The sequence below is a fragment of the Mus caroli genome, unplaced genomic scaffold (assembly GCF_978045245.1).
Source record: "Mus caroli unplaced genomic scaffold, Mus_caroli_1 scaffold_15, whole genome shotgun sequence".
In the NCBI taxonomy this organism is placed as follows: Eukaryota; Metazoa; Chordata; class Mammalia; order Rodentia; family Muridae; genus Mus; species Mus caroli.
This window is the reverse complement of record NW_028227270.1, coordinates 89,330,344-89,349,713: the sequence shown is the minus strand read 5'-3', so window position 1 is coordinate 89,349,713 and position 19,370 is coordinate 89,330,344. Positions and strand designations below refer to the sequence as shown.

The 19,370-nt window shown below is 43.8% G+C and overlaps 1 non-coding gene across 1 annotated transcript; it reads right to left on the bottom strand.

The window, feature by feature from the left end:
• Positions 1–6,594: 6,594 nt before the first annotated feature.
• LOC115029187 (U6 spliceosomal RNA) lies at positions 6,595–6,702 on the bottom strand. Its single transcript, XR_003834741.1, has one exon. It is a non-coding gene; the product is annotated as a U6 spliceosomal RNA (small nuclear RNA).
• Positions 6,703–19,370: the final 12,668 nt, after the last annotated feature.

The following is a 19,370-nucleotide window of genomic DNA, read 5'->3' as shown; positions in this document are numbered from 1 at the left end:
TTGTCAAAGACACCTCAAGTCAACTGGCATGCTGTAATGTCAGAAATAGTGAGGTCAGAGGTGAAGCCCAAAACCAAAGGAGTCCATACCTTCAAGATTGGGGGCATAGCAGGGCGGTCTGGAAAACTAACTCACACATCACTTAAAACCAGACATACTCAGGTACAGCTGACTACCAAATAAAGGACTGTCTTTTAAAGAACAGTTTCTGAGGGGGCTGGCAATAAAACTCAGTGATATAAAGAACCTTCTGGGTACTTGGGAGGCTCTGCGTTCAGTCTCCAGTATTACCCTTTCCTCCAAGAGATAGGTAGGTAGATAGAGATAGATAGATAGATAGATAGATAGATAGATAGATAGAGAAATGAGAGACGCCATCTAGTCTGGAAGAAATGAAGGTTCACCTATAAAAGGAAGAAATAAAGTAATTTGGCTCTCCTCTTAGTACCAACAGTGCCATTTACAAAAATAACAGAGACCTCAAAATTCTCCCAAGCCATCCCTTTGGGTTGCCAAGGCAGGGTTCCAGGCGCTTGGGTGGTCAGTGAGTTGAGGCAGAGGCAAGCAGCCCAGGAAATTGTGGAAAGAAGTATTTCTTCAGACAGAACACTGCTGGGTAATGTTACTGAGAGTTGTGACACAATGGCTGCATTTAACCTGGGGCCAAGGTGGAGGAACCCCGGAGACACTGGTAAGTTCTCAGAATGGAGCCAGTGTGGAGACTTACTAGACAGTAGGCGTAGTGGGTCTCCATGCAAATACCTGCTTTTATTTGCTCAGTTCACAATTACCTGTACATCTGGACAAACTCAATTTTGAGGTCTAATACACCCAAAATGGCAGTGGGTTAGGATTAAGGTCTTAGTCACCACCAAGTTTTATTTTGTGTGTTTGTTTTTTAAATTATACTCTATGGTCCCAGCTTTAGAGAACTGACTTTTTTCCCTCTATGATAGAGCAAGAAATCTGCAACCAAATAAATAAATACCTCAGTGGTTATCTTAATTTATGAATGCAATAAGCAGGCACAGGTAAAAGAAAACCCTAGGCGTTTGACTTTCCTGTATACAAACTGGCCTCTGGGCCCAACTAGCCCTGACAGCAGGATGTATCCTCTGGCCTGTGGCTCTGGGATATGAAGAAGTCTGAAACCAGAGAAAGCAGGAGGGAGGCCTATTAAAAGCCCACGACTATAGTTCTGGGGATCATTTCCTTTTGTTTGTGAAACACCTCACCATCTCCATCAGCCACATCCACAGCAATAGACAAACTAGTCTGAACAAGCTGTCAGGCTTACAGCATCATCCACAAGCCTCCCGCTCACAGGCACTGCCCCCTCCTAAGACAGGAAGGCTAAACTTTCCAGAGTTGGTGTTGCCAGGTTCAGCTGAGTTCACCATCCAGGAATCTGGGGTCTCTCACTGAGATGTGCAAATGCTCCCTTCGGGAAGTGAGCAGACGTAGAGACTCTGGGGGGAGAAAGCAGGGAAAGATGACTGCACTGCAGCCGTAATAGTACATTTCCTGGACATCAAGGCGAGCCTTCAGATCCTTTGAGCAGACTCACTTACCTGTCTTCATTACTTAGGAGTTCCTGAGTGAAATTCTTGTAAGCCACAATCTCTGGTGCATGATTTAAGGGAGTTTGGCCAACAGTTACTTTGCCTGTTGCTTTGGGTCTACAACAATGCAGTGTATCATGGCAGAAATGTGTGGCACAGTGAGCTGAGCTCCTGTGCCCCCATCAAAGCACACTCTCAATGCACTAACATCATCCCAGTAGGCTCCACTTCCCAATAGCACAGGAAAATGGAGACCATGCTTTCAACACAGAGAATTTGGGGGGACATTCAAGATATAGACTATAGCTGCTTTTACCATAGAACACACAAGAGTTCAAAGCTCTCTTCTGCTTTGCCATAAAAAGTAGTATGTTAATTTATATTCTTACTGTGGCAATATATGTGTATGCATATGTATATGTGTGTGTATGTACGTGTGTGTATGTGTATGCATATATGTATGTGTGTGTGTGTGTGTGTGTGTGTGTGTGTGTGTGTGTGTAAATTTTTGCTATGTAGCACTCACCGTTTCCCCTTTTCTTAAACCCTGGTTAGCACTCCTCTGTTTTCTATCCAAGAGTTGCCTTCCTTACCTTTTCATGTAGGAAAGCCTGAGTTACTGCTAAACAGGCACAGGTCCCACCTTCCTCTGTACAAGACTCAGTCTGGAGAGTGAGGCTGCTTTGCGAAGCTGTTCTTGATGGGTGGTGCTGGAGTGTTCAGATGGAAGGTAGAGTCTAGTGGCGACTTTTAATATCTTTACTCATACTCTTCATCTCTCTGATGGATTGTGACCTGCAAAGTCAGAGCCTGAAGATGCTGGAAGCCGGAAAGGAGAAGGCAGCAGGCGTGGGCACTCCTACAAGGTCGGAAGACAGCATCTGACCGCAGCAGGGAACATTCTGTTTCCGAGTTCTCCATCTTATGATCACAACTTCCCAGATGGATCAGGTTGCTTAGAAAGTTCAGCAGTAGTCTAAAGAAATGGAAAACCTGGTCCAGTCCCCAAAACCTCACAGTATTTTATTTCCGATTCTGTCCTTGGGGCGGGGACACACTGAGAACCCCTCTGTAGGGCACTGCAGCCCACAAGAACATGAAGAAGTTAATTCCACAGAGTTCCAGGCACTTGGGGGCTATCATTCCCAGAGAAGCAAAGAACATATTAATAAAACAAATTACTGGGGAAAATAAGTTTAAAATCATTGCATCCTCTTTCTTAATTCCATCACTGACCGGCACTGATAGGTCATGATTTTAGAAGTTGAGAGAACACCCTTCTGAAATGCTGGGTTATAACAATCAACTGCTTGACAACAGTTCCTCTCTTAAAATCTGGGGTGTTTTTTTGAACTGATGATGTATCAGTGTATGTAGTGGTAACTTAGGGTGAGTCATAGCTCATTCGTGAATTGCTGTGATAAGTGGCTGTCTCCTAAACCATGGGTATTAAAAGTAGTGTGGTAAATGCACTTGGTTGCCTTCTACTGTCTCTTTTTCTATCTCTTGAAAGGTCCCTGCTTTTATTTGAAGAGAGCAACATCCCCAACCAATAAGTGCCTTTCCTAACTGTTTACTGCCTAGCTACTTACTGCCAAGAACTGCATTCTAAGCACTGAGAGGGTCCAGGTAGGACTTCCTGGAAATGTTCTCAATGAAGTGTAACAAATCCATTTGGCCTTTGCTTGGCTTCTATTTTTCTTTTCTGGAAACCATACTCACTGACAGGAGCTCAATGCAGCTGCCCTGAGAGTGGAAGCAATGCGCTGAGGTGTGAGATCAGTGAAGCAGAAGGTTTGGGTTCTCTACAACTGACAGAAGAAGTTGGCCACACCAGTCTGCAATGCCTATAATGGCCAAAGGAACACGAATGCGTCAAGCTGATTTTACTGAGGATTTTCTTTCAATTCGCCAGAGCTCACTGTTAACCAAAGAAATTAGAGAAGCCACTTGAGAGAGTTTATTGACACTTCTCATGTCAGGGATCTGGCTAGCTTTCCAATAACCTTCCATGGTCCCAGCGGCCACCTCAAGTGAGACATGCTCAATTACCCGATAAGAACAGCAAAACTCTCTTCTGCCTAGGGATTCCTCTTCACCCCAGATGTAGCCTGTGGCCCTTTGTCCTTTCTGCAGGATGGACCTATGCCTTCCTGGACAGAGTCCTTACAGAGCTACAGCCCTGAGTTCCCACAAGTCTTTGCTTTCACGATGAGTGTTCCTCCCGTAAATCTTAATCTCGTTTACTTGTGTGTCCCCCCTTTTGGATGGAGCCTCTCGCCACAAGGTTGCCATGTCACTTGGCGGTGATGTTTTCTGCAGGTTTCTGCCACTTTCTCTCCATTTGTCAGGAATAGAGTTTCCAGTAAGAGGAAGTTTCTTTTTGATGCAGTAAATTGATGTAAAATGGGGAACAAACAACTTTGGTTGAGACAGACCTGCCTAGATTCCTTTTCCAGCTGTCTGACCCAAATCCAAGAGCTTGTTATTTCTCTCTGTGCATAAAATACAGATGAAGGAAAGCCTGACATAGAAAGAATGGGTTTTTCAGAGTAGAAATGTTTAGTTCTTTGTCTCGGCAATAATGGCAGCTGAGGAAAAAGTCTCTGGCAAAATGTGACATGTACGCCAATGTGTGTGTGTGTGTGTGTGTGTGCTTGTGTGGACGTATGTGTGCAGGTGTGCATGTGTGTGTGTGTATAAAGGGTCAGTTTGGGGTACTTCCTTTATATCTCTCCACATTTTTTAACTATGCTGGCTGGCCAGTGAGCTACAGGAATATCCTGTGCTGTTATGCCCTCACTCAGTGTTGGGTTTATAATCATGTGTCACTACACTCAGCACTTACATTGGTGCCGTGGATCCAAACTCAGGTCTTGGCACTTCCATGGCAAGCATTTTCCTGACTGTCATCTCCACAGCCTCTACTGTCTACTCTTGGACATTTATATACAGTAGGGAGTGAAACATTAGAGTTAGATTTTATAGACATTACAATATGGTTCCTAGAGGTGGATAGATGACTAGAGACTGATAGATAATTAGAGAGAGAGAGAGAGAGAGAGAGAGAGAGAGAGAGAGAGAGAGAGAGAGAGAGGAGGGTAGATGGGTGGATGAGCGGACAGACAGGTGGGAGGAAATGGTGAAATATTAAATCAGAAGCTGAAAGAAAATCTAGTTCAATTTCCTGCCCCCATTATGAGAAAGTGGAAGCTAAGAGGCCATGTGTGCCCTTCCCTCAGCAACACCTGAAGTCTAGTTCAGAGGTCTACAGTTGGTCCTATACCCTACCTTCAATAAACTTAGCTAACATATTCTACAATAGGAAGCAATCCCCAAATCTTCATAATTCAAAATAACAGTTAATATTCATGTGTATATCAATAAAATGGGAGGGGGGCTTGTTTATCTTAGCTGTCAGCCTCAGGAGTATGACATCTTCCATTTAAGGTTGCAACCATCCTTACCCCTGTTTCCACATAAGTCTTCAATTTTATACGGCCAAGAAAAAATCATCCTGTCTTTCAACAGCTCCTTGGTGTCCTCTGAGAAGTGAACTGCCACAGCTATTAGCCTCTAAAAGAAGATAGTCTTCTTGTGTGTTCTAGAAGAGGAGAGAGAAATATTGGGGGCTCCAGCTGTGTCTTCTTCCTTAGAGCATTAAGCAGACTCTACCTAGTAACCTACAGAACTGTCCACACAAACCATGTCACAGAAAGCTGGGGTGGGATGAGGAACAAAAAGCTAGGTTCACCTAGTGAAGCCTTGACCTTTTCTTCAGCTGGCGTAGGATTGATCATTCCCAAGGCTAAGAAAATCCCAGCCTAAAGCCATAGAGACCCTTGACACTTCTGATTCTGATTCTTTGTGACCAATTCTGAAATAGTGGTATTAAGAGTTCATAAATGATACAGTGGCTATGCAGGGAGCAGGCTTCAGAGCCTGCTGCATTTCTAAGCTCAGTGGTCTTCAGAAAGTGCTCAACCCATGATGGGTTGTTCCCCTCCATTTCCTGTCACCAACCCCATTCACCTGACAAGAAGAGTTGACTGCCATAATTTATGGGCGGTGAATCCAAGATATAGAAGACTAAGAAGAGTTGGCCAAGTTCATCACCAAGATAACCTGGGCAACCCAGGGCACCAAAAATAAAAATTGCACTCCCACTGTCTGGGCAAGCTTGGGTACACTCCTGCCCACACTGTATCTACCCTCGGTTAGATTTCTTCTCTATGAAAGATTTCTTTTCTATGCCATCACTTGGATTCTGAGATGATGATCGTGTTCTTATGGCCACAGCATCAGGAGCACGCATTCTTTTTGGCCATCACAACAGGGAGAGAAACAGATACCAGTACCAACATGCCCTCGTCTGAACAAGACACTAGTCATTTCTTTTTTTTTTATTAGATATATTCTTCATTTACATTTCAAATGCTATCCCTAAAGCCTCCTATACCCTCCTCCCACCCTGCTCCCCAACCCACCCACTCCCACTTCCTGGCTCTGGCATTCCCCTGTACTGGGGCATATGATCTTCAAAAGACCAAGGGCCTCTCCTCCCATTGATGGCCCACTAGGCCATTTTCTGCTACATATGTAACTAGAGACACTGCTCTGCGGGGTACTGGTTAGTTCATATTGTTGTTCCTCCTATAGGGTTGCAGACCCCTTTAGCTCCTTGGGTACTTTCTCTAGCTCCTTCATTAGGGACCCTGTGTTCCATCCAATAGATGACTGTGAGCATCCACTTCTGTATTTGCCAGGCACTGACATAGCCTCACAAGAGAAAGCTATATCAGGGCCCTGTCAGCAAAATCTTGCTGGCATATGCAATAGTGTCTGGGTTTGATGGTTGTATATGAGATGGATTCCTGGGTGGGGCAGTCTCTGGATGGTCCTTCCTTCTTTCTCAGCTCCAAACTTTGTCTCTGTAACTTCTTCCATGGGTATTTTGTTCCCCATTCTAAGAAGGAGCAAAGTATCCACACTTTGGCCTTCCTTCTTCTTGAGTTTCATGTGTTATGCAAATAAAAATATGGAACACTTCACGAATTTGCATGTCATTCTTGTGCAGGGGGCCATGATAATCTGCTCTGTGTTGTTCCAATTTTAGTATATGTGCTGCTGAAACTAGCATGACACTAGTCATTTCTACTCCCAGAACTTATACCAAATCAATCACATAGATTCAGCCCCCAGCAGTGCTAGAAAGTAGAGGATCCTGTGTGCATGCGATAGGTAAGTACTGTCATCTGTACCAAGCCAGCCTACTCCAGATGGGGTGTGGTTCAATACCCAAGAACCCTGTGTTTCTTAGGGTCAACGTGGTACTGAGTAAGCTGTAGTCTAATTCAGTGGCCTTGGGTGAGCTGTTTCATGTTGAGGCAGGGTGTAAATATCTTTGTAGATAACAGTAGCTTTCAAGGGTCGTTTCATTTTACCTGAGACCACTGACATTAAACCCTTACTGCAGTATCTCACACAAAGTGATCCTCACAGAACAGCAATGGAAGTTGCCATTTTAAAGTCAAATGGCACCTCAAGGCTATCACATTTGTGTCTGAAGTAGATGGTGGAGTATTTTTAAGGTGATGTACACACTGATCTCTTCAATCTTGGATTTGTCCAAAAAAAAAAACAAAACCCCACCCATCAGAGCCAGACATGGTGGGTCGCATTCCCAGTGATCTCAGGACTCAGGAGGCCAATGAAGGAGTGCTTTGAGTTATGAGGTATCATGAGAAATTCTCTTAATTTTTTTCTTGCCATTGTGATAAAAGTGACATAAGGGGACAAGGTTTATTCTGCATCACAGTTCAGGTTACAGTACACCATGGCAGGCAAATCACAGCAGCAAGATCCTGAAGGAGTTGGTCACATTGTATCTGAAATTAGAAGCAGGGTGATGAATGTCTGAGTGTTTGTGTTCACTTTATACACTTCTTCTACTATATACATCCAGTATCCTCTGACTAGGGAGTGGTGACACCCACAATGGATAGGCCTTCTTAAATCAATTAGTATGACCCCTTATAGGCATACCCAGAAGATTCTAGACCCTGTTGAATTGATGGTTAATACTAGCCATTAAAACTCCACCCCCTGTTAACTTGACACCAAAATACATCACTTTTGAGCCACAACCTTCCACCTCTTGTCCACATTGACTCATAACTATGTTACAATGTAAATACATTCTGATCAACTTTAAAAGTCTCTGTAGTCTTTAACAATTCCAACACTTTAAATATTCCCAAGCCTATTACTATGAGCTCCTATAAAATAAAATAAAAAAAATTTTAAAAAAGTTGCATACTTGTGGCACAGGGTAAGCATTCTTCTTCCAAAAGGGAAGAGTTGGGGCACTAAACAATCACACAAAGCTTACCCAAAATCCAGCTGGGCAAACACACATCCTGCAGCTCCACATCAGTTATCCTGGGCTCCTGATGAACTCTGGCCATGCTCCAAAGGGCTTGGGTAGCCCCACATCCCTCTAGATCTACAGCCTTCAACACACATAACTTATTTCCTGGACTGCTTCTATTCCATGCTTATGGTTCTCCTTAGCATACATGGTCCAGGAATCTGGGTATCCTGTTCTTTGCACTGACAGCATGCTAGGTTGGCAACCTATCACTCAGCTGTTAAACACCATAGATAGACCATTAAGTCTTCTGTTACAAGCTCATAATTTTTATCACCGAATTCTTCCTTCCATATATGCAAGCCTGACTGCCCATAGTAACTGTGTCAGTTGCTTTCCCTAAAGATAGCATGGCTGAGTAGTAGCTGCTGCCCACTGGCTGTTTGGCATCACCATAAGGAATCAGACCACATATAGCTAGTCCAAGAAGAGCCAATTTTTAGTATGAGTGCTTCTGGGTGTGCCTTGATTTCATACCACCACCAAGCTGAAATGTCCTAGGTTGAGCCACTGTAAAGTGAAAACAGTGTTTATTAAGCACTTCCTGTGTCTTGAGTACAATTCTCTACACTTGTGTGATAGAAAACTTGCTAAAACCCTGCCCAGTGGTGCTGACAGCCTTTGAGGAGGTGTGAGGTTACCCAGAAGATCCTTTTGAATTGTGAAGGGATGAGAACACACATTTGAAGTGACCTGGAAGCTGTCTAGCAAACATTGAGGTTCTGTTCTGTGTCTCTCCAGAGCCCAGCTCTGTCCACAGAGACACAAAGTCTTTTCAGTAAGTGAAGGTGCTCACCCTGAACCCGAGTGGCTAGCTTACTGCTGAGTCCCTGAAGAATTGCCTTCCTTCCTCTATCAGAATGAGCTTTCCCAAAAAGCCACAGCAAGACAGGCGACATTCACCCTCCTAGGTTCTTTTTTCTACCTTACTATGCTCCGCTAGCTCAGGTAAGCCTTAGGACCCTCTCAGAAGCCTTGAGAAAATATGGTCTCATACCTGCTGGGTGACCCTCCATCTGGGTGTTAGACAGGATATGGGGCATTCCATATCTGTCAATCTGTTTATAGTGTGCCTATTTTGCACAAGGGCCAGCAATAGAAATACCATCTGGCTGGTAGTGACAGCACCATGGGCTGAAGTCACATTATAAAACAACTTTCCAAATGGCCAGGTGGCTCTCTAACCAGAGGAGAGCCTCATGCTCCACCTACGTGGGACTCTTAGCATATCTTAGAGGAAGTAGGAAGCAATCACTTGCTCACTTTCTGCAGCATGTCCCCGGAACCTCATAACACCCTATAGCAAATTCCTTCCTGCTCCAGCTACCAAGAGTGGACTCTGTCCAGTAGGTGAACCCTGAAAAATACCAGACTGACATTGGGAAGACCAGCAGGCAGACCTAAGGGACAGAAAGCTAAGATCTACTAACTCAGGGACTCCCAAACTCCTGCATCCAAGTGTTGCATAGATAATTGCAAAGAAGTCTGTCCTCTCACCTGTGCATGCTTGCCTCAAGGATGTGCTTTAATGTGCACTCTACAAAATAAAGGAACAGTTCAGGCTTCCCAGACTTTCTCAGTGGCTCAGGAATATTCAAAGGCCCACAATAGCTACCACCAGAGCCATACACCCTGGCACTGTCCATCTGCTTAGCCTTGTACCTCTCTGTTAAGGAAAACTTGCTTGCTTTAGGAAGCACTATGTTTGGGTTGACAAATTCTAAATTCAAGGAAAGGAGAGACGATAAGGAGCAGTCAGTGTTAATAGCGTCATCCTTGGTGTCCTATTACTGCAGCCTTGGGAGGGAAGTCCAAGGCAAGTTTGGATATGGAATGCTATGTATTACACATACAAATTTTCTTCTGTGTCAGGAGCACATCAATATCTTATTGATGTTGATAGCTTTGATGTGGCTTGCATTAAGTTGTACTTGACAGTAATCAATGCAATCATGATTCAAGCTAGAAAATATGTTATTCTTCTAAAGCCTTTAGTCACAGGAAATAAAAAACTGAAATAAACATGTTAATTTATATTCATGTTTGAGTTACAAGAAGGGAAGAATGATAAATTTTTGAAGCATCAATAAAAGCTGGACCTTGGAAATGCTGCACTAATGGAAGTCCAACTGGCATAGGTGACCGTGTATTGCAAGCCTCCAGGAGAGCAACTCCACAGAACAAGAAATAGATACATGAATGCCTGACCCAGGGACCTGATAAGCATTGGCTGTCCCAGTAAAACAAAGGTTCATTTTCATGATGCTGATCTCTTGTTAATCATAGCTATTTCTTTAATCCCAGATCACCAGAAACCACGGATCATTGATTCAGTTATCACACAAACAGTCCCAAGAGTCATTGCCTGCCTGTAAAACTTAACAAATCAAGCCTCCATCCCTGTACCTCTCAACATTATTGTCCAAGTTCACACATTATTGTCCAATTCAATAAGCTCCAAGCACTCAAAAGCTTTTCTAGCCCCAAGTTCCAAACAGTTCTATGATTCTCCCCAAACAATGTGGCCAGGTCACACTCACATCAATACCCTACTCCTGGTACCAGATTCTGTCTTAATTTGCTTTCTATTGATGTGATAACCACCATGGCTAAACCAACTTGAAGAGGAAGAGATTATTTTATCTTACTAACTACAGTCCATCACTGAAAGAAACCAAAGGCAAAGCTCAAGGCAGGAACTGGGAGGCAGGAACTGAAGCAAAGACTCAGAGGAACTCTGCTTCCTGACTTGTTCTCCATGGATCACTTACTTTGCCTTTTATACAATCAAGGACCTCCTGGCCAAGCGTAGAACCACTTATGGTGGGGCTGGACCCTCCCACATCAATCATTAATGAATAAAATGCCTCCACAGACTTGTCTACAACCCAATCAGATAGTAGCACTTTCTCAATTATGGTATCCACTTTTCGAATGCATCTAGGTTGTTTCAAGTTGACAAAAACCTAAGCAGCACAAAGAGGATTAAGCTTTCTTTCTGATAAGCTTAAAGTATGCTTGTCTCCTTGTCATCCAAAGATGGGACACTGATGTTCCACACTCTAAAGTGACACAACAGTTATTTGAACTCTGCCTTCTAGAATTGGAGTCATGGGAGCCAAGTGATAAACAGAGTTTTGAACTCAAGTCCTCCTGATGAAGTCTGTAAGTTTACAAATGTGCTCCACAATTCTAAGTGCAGAGTGCTTTCTATCTACTTAGCTTTCTGATCTTAAAGAAATATCTCAAGTACAGAATACTCATACTCATCACTTGCCTGAGAAGTGAGACCTACTAAGGCAAGTGGGAAGACTTCACTCTGTAGACTTATTCTAAAGCAATGTCACAAAGACCAGTGCTCTTAACTGCTGAGCCATCTCTCCACCTCAAATACTACAGTTTTTATTGAATTCAGTTCATGTGTAGTCTTAATTTCTAAGTTCCTGAAGAGCTCTTTAGAGATAGATGTTGCAGAAAGTTTACACAGAGGGAGTGAATTCTGTATCATCTTTTATTTCAGCATGTTGACAGTTTATTTCATGACAGTTTTATTCCTATTTTTTAGAGGTTGATTCAAATCAGAAGGATAGTGCTAATTCATCAGCCTTTGACATTCCCTTTTTTTCTTTTTTTATTAGATATTTACTTTATTTACATCTCAAATGTTATCCCCTTTTTGGTTTCTCCTCCACTAACCCTATACCCCCTGCCCCCTGCTCACCAACTCACCCACTCCCACTTCCTGGGCCTGGCATTCCCCTACACTGGGGCACAGAACCTTCACAGGACCAAAGGCCTCTACTCCCACTGATGGCTGACAAGGCCATCCTCTGCTACATATGCAGCTGGAGTGATGAGTCCCACCATGTGTACTCTTTGGTTGGTGGTTTAGTCCCTGGGAGCTCTGGGGGGGGAGGGGGTACTGGTTGGTTCATAATGTTGTTCCTCCTATAAGGCTGAACATCCCTTCAGTTCCTTGGGCCCTTTCTCTAACTCCTCCATTGGGGACCCTGTGCTCAGTCCAATGGTTGGCTGAGAGCATCTGCCTCTATATTTGTCAGGCACTGATAGAGCCTCTCAGGAGACAGCTGTATCAAGCTTCTGTCAGCAAGCACTTGTTGGCATCCACAATAGTGTCTGGGTTTGGTGATGTATATGGGGTGGATCCCCAGGTGGGACAGCCTCTGGATGGGCTTTCGTTCAGACTCTGCTCCACACTTTGTCTCTGTAACTCCTTCCATGGGTATTTTGTTCCCCCTTCAAAGAGGGTCTGAAGTATCCACACTTTGGTCTTCCTTCTTTTTGAGCTTCATGTGGTCTGTGAATATAGCAGCCTTATTTATAACAGCCAGAAGCTGAAAAGAACCCAGATGTCCATCAACAGAGGAATGGATACAGAAAATGTGGTACATTTACACAATGGAATACTACTCAGCTATTAAAAACAATGAATTCATAAAATTCTTAGGCAAATGGATAGATCTGGAGGACGTCATCCTGAGTGAGGTAACCCAATCACAAAAGAACACACATGGTAAGCTATTGATATTCTTAAAAGGCAACCACATGATAGTGAATCACCAGGGTTCGAGCACCAGACAGATCTGGACTGGATCCTTTTATGGCTTTGCTTTCTTTGGTGCCTTTTCTGTTGTCTTTAATCCCAAGAAGGGATTTCAAAATCCCTTCCTGTATGTACATATGCTCTTTAGGTACCGCCCATGCATGTTATGCTTGTCACGTCATTTAATTTTCAGTTGAGGACTGTAGCTTACTTGCATGTATGTGCGTGTGTATGGTCCCATGCTTTTCAATGGGGGAAGGAACCCAGGGCTTTACACACATTGAGCATGAACTCTGCTGGAGCTGGGCCCCCAGCCTCTTTTTTTCCCCTTTTCAAAACAGGATGTTAGAAATGTATCTTAACCTTTCCTTTAAGTCAGCACAAAGGAGGACCGCCTGGGTGGCATGTGAATTTTGCATATTCATGCCTTCCAAACACTGGGTTTTCAGGGTTTGTCTTTGCTAACTGAAGATGAAATAGTAGCCGGAGTGGGAAACTGCTGGCTTTCTGACACCCACCATTTGTTTTTACAATGTCATTTAGGAGACTACACTTCAGGATGCTTGGTTCCTTTGATGTACCAAGTTTATGGGCTTTGCCAGATTTTGTGTCTAGTAGGGGGCTTTTCTTGAGAATTCTCAAATGAAGATGCTCTGGGGCCCTACAGTGCCTCCGTGTTGACAATATGACAGAGAGCCAGTAACAAAATGCTTGGCATGCTACAAAATGAAGCCTCTGCAATGAATGGCCCAAATGTTTAGCTGATTCCGTGTGTGTGTGTGTGTGTGTGTGTGTGTTTAGTAAAAGCAGAAATCGTTGTTTGGGTTAAGTGTTTCCAGCCTGGTTCCCAGCAGATGCTGCTAATGGGAGGTGGAGCCTGCTTAAAGAAGTGATGTCATTGGGTATGGGATGTCTTGAATGGGATGCTGGGTCCCACCCCTTCCCCACATTCTCTGTTTGCCCACCATGAGGGGAACACTTTTTATTATCACCATGATAAGACATTCTACCACAGGCTCCAAAAAATGATGTGTTCGTTTCAAATCTTAAAGATTTACTTAGGGACATTGTGGTGGTTTGAATAAATGTAGCCCCCATAGACTCATGTGTTTGAATGCTTGGTTCATAAGGAGTGGCACTATTAGGAGGTGTGGCCTTGTTGGAGGAAGTATGTCACTGTGGAGGTAGGTTTTGAGGTCTCCTATGCTCAAGCTACACCCAGTGTGACACATAGTCTCCTTCTGCTGCCCTCAGACCAAGATGTAGAACTCTCAGTATTCCTTCAGCACTGTGCCTGCCTGGATGCTGCCATGCTTCCCACTGTGATGATAATGGACTAGACCTCTGAAACTGTGCACCAGCTCCAATGACTTCCTTTATAAGAGTTCCCATGGTTGTGATGTATCTTCACAGCAATAAAAGTTAACTAAGACAGACATCTTACATAAATTGCTAGAAAAGTTGACTTTATCATTTAACGAATATTGAGTTTTGGAACTGACATATGACCACCTAGTCTGGCTTTTTTTTTTTTTTTTATTTTTTAGTTTTACAAAATCTGAATGTAGATTGTGTTTTTAATTGCCAATTATTATCTTCTTAAAATTTTATGAATTGTTGGTGCTGCTAAGAAAAATGATATCAATCACTAAAGAGTAGAAGCCCCACTTCTGGGCAAGGTGGCAATTGATTTATTTAAATGAGAATCTTGAAAAGAAACAGCAGATAGAAGGAAACACAGTTACACCATTCAGAAACTTCTATGACTCGTCTATTTAAGGAATTCCATATGATTCTTGTTTGAATGAGCGTTGTACATTTGATTGTCCCTTACAAAAACTACACACACAGAGAGAGAGACAGAGACAGAGAGAGAGACAGAGAGAGAGACAGAGAGAGAGACAGAGAGAGACAGAGACAGAGACAGAGAGACAGAGAGAGACAGAGAGAGACAGAGAGAGACAGAGAGAGACAGAGAGAGACAGAGAGAGACAGAGAGAAACCTTGCAAAGTGATCGTGAGTTTGTTTCTTTGTTTTTATATCCAGAAGCACAGTCTATGCCTGAGAAATGTTTCAAAGATACCAATAGCATCCCAAGAACAGTGCCAGCACTCAGCCACAGGAGTGCTATGTGCCACCTGCAGGGCCTCTGGCACCTCTGGACTCTTGGAAACCTGTACACTGGAGAGGATTCAGCACCCTGTAGGCGGAGGCCTCCTAAAGGGAGGAGATGTTTTGCCCACGGATTTGGATATCTGAGTGATTCTTCTCATTGATGTGATAGACTACTATCTCATTCTGCTGCCAAGGGCTTAGGCACAGTGCAAAAGAGGAAAAAAAAGATGAAAGAAGTTGTCTTAAAGACTAGGAAAATTCATATTCATGTCTGTCACCATCCTGGCCTTAAACTTGTATTTTTATGTCTTTGTCTGCCTGGCAGAGGTCAAAACTTAGCTTCCTGGGGGGAGATGTCTGCATCCAGTTCTGAAGCTAATTAATGTTCTCAGAGCCCAGAACTGCTGCTAAAGGTCTAGGCTGCAGCTTCAGAGGAAATGTGATGCTTTTTTTTTTTTTTTTTGAGCCATCTAAATGGCTTCGTGGAGGGTGAGTCTCACATTGGTTTTCGAAGAAGGCAAAGTCTGTGGCTTGGCAATGAGGAATGGATAATCTATTCTACATCCATGAGTAGTATCTTTGGTTTGTGGGCAGAGAAATATATGTGAGGACTGAGACAATGAGAAGGATTGTGTGGTCTGTTGCTCGGGTTTGTCTGCAAAGAACAGAAGTCAGGAGGGTTAGTTTTAGCAGACAGGGATTTGTGGCAGGATGCAAAATGGTTTTCAGACACTGGGAAACACTGAAGGGTCAGATTCCATACTGATCCTTTAAAAACACCACCCAACACTGACCTGAAGAATTCACCATGCCGTTGTCTCTTCTCTAACTCAGCAGGCATCAACCAAGTGGGCCACAATGCTGGCCACCACATCTAGACCCAGAACCATAACATTTGCCAGAATGAAGCACCTGGTAGAACGTGACGTCATGCTGAAACCTCCATGCGCAGAAAGCGACTGCTGGTGTGTTGATGCTCCAAATCCTGCCCTGCCTGATGGTTGTTGCATCACCAAGCAAATGACCTCTCAGGCTGTGCTTTCAATGCCCCATGAAGCCAGCTAACAGATACAGTCACCACAGCATGCCTCAAGCTCTCCTGAAAGAGCCAGATGCCAAGCTGGTGGTGCTCATCAGCTGACATTCACTTCCCTGCTCTTGCCATAGTGGGACCACAGCTTGCCTTTCAATGGCCGAGTCAAAGGCTCACGTGGGTTTTTGTTTGCTTGCTTGCTTTTTAAAAGCCTTTGCCTAAATCTTGATGCTATTGGGAGGATGTGGAAATTTAAGTAGAAGGGGTTTATGGGGTGGTCATTAGAGGAATGCCCATGAAGCAGGATCCTATCCCATCCTCTCTTTCTCATGTTCCAGTCAAGAGGAGCTCTTTTCCCACACATCCCTCTGTGATACACTACCATACTACAGGCCAATCCACCATCTCCTGAAAACTCCCATTGAATATATTCATTATCTCTGGTGTGTATTATAGTGCAAGAGACTGACTAATGCAATTGAGAAATGGGACCAAATCACCAGGGGACCCTAGGAACAAGGAACATGGGGAAGTGTTGCAAGAACACTCTGGTGTTCTAACCCCTCAGTGAATGAAGGCACACTAGAAGGGTGTTGTCATGGACGCTGATTTATTCAAACTGGTCACATCAGCGTTTTCCCTTGGTATCTGTGACAGCTAATCTTGGTTGTCAACGGGACTGGATCTGGAATCAACAAACTCCTGGGTACTCCTCTGAGGGATATCCTTGATCAGGTTATGAAGCAAGAAAACCCATCTTAAATAGGCAGCACTGTCTAGTGAGAGTCCAGATAAAAAACACTGAAGAGGGAAATTGGTTTTTGCCACTTTGCCCTCTCCTCCGCTGGCAAGTCCGTCTGTCCTGTTGCTGAGGCCTTCGTTTATCGATATTAGAATAAGCTCCTTCAGGATTCCAGCACAGACTGAAAACCAGCAGCTCTCCAGGAATTCTCTAGGCTTCCAGCAGCAGACAGGGATTGCTGAGATATCCAACCTCATGGACTGAACAACTACTGGATTCTTGTCCTCTCCAGTGTGAGACAGCCACTGTTGGACTCACAGACTGAATCCTATAAAGTGCTCTAATAAAATCCCTCTTAATGTTTAATAAGTACACATTTTAATGAATGTATTCATCCTATCAGGTTTGTTCCTTTAGAGAACCCTTACATAGTATTTTTAAACATGCGAACATTAATTATTACTTACTTAATAAAAATTGGTGTCAGGCAGTGATGATGCACACCTTTAGTCCCAGCACTTGGTAGGCAGAGGTAGGAGGATCTCTGAATTTGAGGCCAGCCCGGTCTACAGAGTGAGTTCTAGACAGCCAGAGCTACAAAGAGAAACCCTGTCTCAACCTCAAACCCCAAGAGTGGTGCTTGTGGTGGTTTGACTAAAAATGGCCCCCACAGGTCCATAGGGAGTGGCATTACTAGGAGGTGTGGCCTTGTTGCAGGAAGTATGTCACTGGGTATGGGCTTTAAGATTTGAGATGCTCAAGCCAGGCCAGTATCTCACTGTCCCTTCTTGCTGCTTGTGGATCCAGACATAGAGCAATCAGCTACCTTTCCAGTACCATGTCTGCCTACATGCTGCCATGCTTCCCACCATGATGACAATGGACTAAACCTCTGAACTGTAAGGCAGCCACAGTGAAATGTTTTCCTTTATAAGAGTTGCTGTGGTCATGGTGTCTCTTCACAGCAATGAAACCCTGACTAAGACAATGCTTATTTCTTACTTGGAGACCAAAGTTCCACAGTCCATTGTGTCATTTTTCTTGGAAGTTGTCCATTGTAGTCTATGTTCTGTGTTCCTAGTTCATCTATAATCCTACCTCCATATGTTATAGATGAACCCAGATCTCTGCTCTTCTTTCTGCAAAGCACAAATCCTATCTTGAGCACTTCCCACATGACTCCATCTAACCCTGCACAGATGTCTTGTGTTCACATAAACTTGAGGGTTACATTTCTAGCATTTGAACTTGGGGTAGGACACATTCAAATCACATCAGTTCTAGTCTAGAACTTGTTTCCTTCTCTTATGTATCTTTATCAGTAGGTGGAAATTATGAGAACACTATGCAATGCTAGAAGATCCAGGACCACTTGCCACCATTCTGGGAGTCTCCAGCCCAGTATTAGGTCAGTTAGAGCACTTACCCATGTGACCTCAGGCTTTGCCTGATTGACAGTTCTAATATCTATAGCTACCAAAAGAAGGCCCGATGAGGTAGAGGGCTGAGGCATCTCACAAAGTATCATTTACCTGGTTGTGTTATCATAGTCAGATGTGGTACCCAGCCTCAAAGCTCATAAACCTTCCTGGATCAACAGTTACAGAATCAGCGAAGGAATGAGCAACATGAATGGTGTACCATGTGTACCATGAAGTCATGTGTCCACTGACAACAGAATCACCACACCACACATGTCCTCTCTCACATGTCAGGATGGAACGGTATTGAAGATAAGTTATAGCTGAGTTTTATAAACAAAGGGTTAAAACGAAGGATATTGTTTTTAACACACAGGGCTGGCGTAAAGCTCAGTAGTAAAGTGCTTACTTAGTAGATCTGAGTCTCTGGGTTCCCCATCCAACATTGCAGCGACAGCAACAACAACAACAACAAATATCGTACCGAGGGCTAGATTCAAACAAGTGCATAGACTCAGCTCACAGAGGTAAAGGTGGGCAGGGCAGGCATTGTACCTGCTGGTGCTCATGCCCACTTCCTGTCTGATGGTATCTGCAAATGTATAGATCCCTCTCCCAGGCTAGACGGGGCTTCCCACAGTGCCTGTCACAGGGCATGCAGGTGCAGTGTTGTCTGATATTCTGAGTTTTGGAACAGAAGCTAGAAACTCGAGTCCTGGGTTTTTAAAGTAATGACTCAGAATGTTTGGAAATACTAAGCGGATCCAACTAAACATGTCTGCAAAAAGAATCTGACCCGCAAGGCTGCCAGGATGTAACCTCTGGGTGAAAAGCCAGTCTCCTCACAGGGCAAGGCAGGACCATGCCTGCTCATGGAAAGCCCCTAGCTGGCTTCATAGGGAAACTCCCACTCCATATAGGGTGGGAGCTTTACACCAGCTCTATCCTCAAAACCTCAGCCTTAGGACTCACGACAAGCAGGCATATTTCTTTGTAAGGTTGTATCTGCTATTTCTGGTGTAGATGTGGCCGGAAATATATGAGGCAGGGAGCAAGCACACAGCTCAGTGTTCCTCCACACTGACAGATGCCCCACTCCATACAGACTGCCAATAGCAAGGAGCTGCAGAACTCTGAGACCCACAGGGGCAGATGGGAGCCATTGCCAATATCTGCAGCCTGTCTCTATTACGTTCCTCTCAATGCTTCAAGACAAGGCAAAAGAAAGTGTTAACATTATCCCAACTGTACATGGGTACTTTCCCAAATGCCCAGTGAATCCTGGAAACTACAGATACAGCTGAGCTCTGTGGGAAGTGTTTTCCATCTGTGTATACATCTATGATGAAGCTTAATAGCAATAACATACTAAATAAGAGTTACAACAATGGCCTATGATTTAAAGGAACTATTTGAATATAAGTGATCTCTCAATATCTCTTTGCACTTTGAACTTTTATAGTTAAGGAAAAGCCCTGGCTTCTCTTTGGCAGCTGTGACTT